We start from the raw sequence: 2,953 nt of genomic DNA, 5'->3' as shown, positions 1-2,953 counted from the left end.
TATCCATGGGTTGACATGTGTGCCTTTGTCATCATAATCCCCGATTGGACAGATAATGACTCTACTACCTCAATGTGATGTTGTAATACTATCCTAACTATCCCTCTGTTTTTTAAATGATGCCCAATGCCTACTTTGTGAAAGTAGCCCATTGAAATGTGATTCATGCATAACACCGCGTCATGCGTAGGCTAAATTGCCTATTAATGATGGGTGATTATTAATTAATTTGCACACATTGTATGATATAATTAATTATTTTCACACCAGAACAATGTAGACTACAGTATTCAAAAGAAAATGTCTCTATACATGCGTTCTAGGCGATTTCCGTAATTATCTGTTTATTTATGGCTTAATATTACGCATGGCAATACTGTACGTTTTTGCTATCGTATATATATTTCCAATGCCTATCATGTATTTGTAATTGTTTGGTTGCGTCAACCAACCTTCCCTCATTAGGCTTTGCAGATCATCATTTAAATAGCCTACAAGACATACCATTAACCCTAGCTCTAAAATGAGTGACTTGCTTTGTTTTGGGTCATCTTAAGGAACTAATCTACAATCGCATAAAAGAATGTCACATAGCCTAAAGCATGCATTTCCATTCAGCTGCCTGAAACAACTCTCTCCCTCTACTCTCGCTTCTCCTCTGCAATGGAGAGAACATTGCATATGACGCACCATTCACCCCACCCAGTAAATCAAATATTATGGATCTACCCACAATCATTATTTATTGGTTGCCTCTGAAATCCATCTGGAACAAAAGTCACGAGGAAAGTGTCTTTGGGCTTTTTTTCGTGCAGTGCGCTTGTTTTTGGAATTCATTTCGTGGAAGCTGCGGCGAAACTCCTGCCCCGTCCAACTGCCGCACGGATTGGGTGCTACCCGTCCTGTCTCCGGGACATCAGGGAGGCACGAGTTCGCTCTAGGAGTAATCAGTTTCGACTCGTAGTGGGAACCGCAAGGCCTGGGTCCCCGATGCTGCAACAAATCACGGGCCGACCCCGTGGTGGAGATGAAGGCGGACTCCGATTGGCTCTGATTTTAAAAGCCCTTTTCATTCAGGAGGTGCCCATTATCAACATGGCTGAGCCGTCGGCCCCAGTAACGCCTCTGCAAAAATGGTCGTCACCCTTAGCCGGGTTCAGCTCTGACGATGATTTCTCTAACTGTCAGCGCGGTTGTTTGCGTCACCTCGACAACGTGGCAGGGGGAGGAAGCGGGCGGGGTAGAGTCGACACGTTATCATCGGGCTCCGCTTGGAGGACACGGACGACATTTCCTTTATGGATAGGGGCTACCTACGGGTGAGTGAACGGTCTCGTGTCAATTGAGGTATTACGGGCAGAACATAAACAAACGAGACCTGGTCCAAAATTTCATTTACGGAACACGAGCAGATCCGACCAGGTCGGGACATCCGACAGCTTCGGGGGACAACGGGAGCAAAGAGGATACGTCCGCGCATCCCTGCGGTATCAGGACCTCGGATATAATCATCTTGCCCAACATCATTCTAAGTGCAGAACGTCGGAGTAGTTGAAATCGAGGTCAAACCCCTTCGAAAAAACTGAGAGGAGTAAATCGTATTACCTGTGCATCGCCACCTCGACACCTGCCCACCACGCCGCCGGCCTGCACGACCCGTGGACCGAAAACACCTGGATTTTACCACGACGGAGATGACACTAAAGTGATAGTTGTGGAAGAGAAGAGGTTTCTGCTCCCCTTCTGGCTTCAAGTCATCTTTATTTCATGCTGCTGTGTCTGTCAGGCATGTTCAGTGCGGTTGAACTTGGGACTGATGGCTCTGGACCCAATGGAGCTCCAAAATAGTCCAGAATTGTGGCACAGAGATGGAGAAGAATTATGCCCAAAAGATAGAGCCAGTTAGGAGCCAAGGGAATTACCTGCTTTGCTCACTTCTCCTAGGCAACGTGCTCGTGATACAACTCTAACTATCTTATTTGATGATATTGCAGGTTCTGGGCTGATAGCTGTGGTGATGTCAACTATTGGAATTGTCATCTTTGGAGAGATTGTCCCTCAAGCCATATTGCTCAGACATGGCCTTGCCGTTGGAGCCAACACCATTTTCCTCACAAGTTTTTCATGCGCTCACCTTCCCGCGTCATACCCAGTGAGCAAACTTCTAGATTACCTTTGCGGCAAGAGATAGGCACTGTGTACAAACCGCGAGAAGCTTTTGGAGATGCTCCGAGTCACGGATCCGTACAATGATCTGTCAAGAGGAGTTGAACATCATTCAGGGCGCCTTGGAACTACGGACTAAGACGGTGGAGGACGTGATGACCCCCGCTAAAGAGATTGTTTTATGATTCCAGGTGATGCTATCCTCGACTTCAACACCATGTCTGAAATCATGGAGAGCGGCTTACACGCGCATCCCGTGTTCGAGGCGAGAGTGTCCAACATTGTGGATCTATTGTTCGTGAAGGACCTGGCGTTTGTCGACCCAGACGATTCTACGCCGCTGAAAACCATCACTAAGTTTTACAGCCATCAGCTGCATTTTGTGTTCATATGACACCAGGCTGGATGCCATGCTGGAGGAGGTTCAAGAAAGGTGAGAGGGGTTTCATTCTTTATTGGCCGACTGTATCCTGTCAATCAAATGATCATGCCATTTCAAGCAAAAAGTGTTGATGACTGTTCCATCACGGCTTTCATTATGGCATGTCTACGGTCTAGGCGATTCATTGCAAATGTGAGAATGACGTTTCATCGGAACACAGACCGATTATATAATAACCTAGAGAGACAAGTGTTGCTACGCATTAGTAAGCAGTCAATTCACTGGATATGTTATGTCACATATGTCATATGTCAACATATGTATGGCATTTTATAGTTAGGGAAAACATCACAATCTTCAATCAGGGGGTATTTGCCTCTGGGAATAACACTGTCCCAGTTCCTT

The 2,953-nt window shown here is 46.2% G+C and overlaps 1 pseudogene; it reads left to right on the top strand.

Moving 5' to 3' along the window:
• Positions 1–1,095: 1,095 nt before the first annotated feature.
• On the top strand, positions 1,096–2,603 carry LOC112073882 (metal transporter CNNM2-like; annotated as a pseudogene).
• Positions 2,604–2,953: the final 350 nt, after the last annotated feature.

The sequence above is a fragment of the Salvelinus sp. IW2-2015 genome, unplaced genomic scaffold (genome assembly GCF_002910315.2).
Source record: "Salvelinus sp. IW2-2015 unplaced genomic scaffold, ASM291031v2 Un_scaffold2406, whole genome shotgun sequence".
NCBI classification, from domain to species: domain Eukaryota; kingdom Metazoa; phylum Chordata; class Actinopteri; order Salmoniformes; family Salmonidae; genus Salvelinus; species Salvelinus sp. IW2-2015.
The sequence above is the reverse complement of the archived record's forward strand: the minus strand, read 5'-3'. Positions and strand labels throughout refer to the sequence as shown.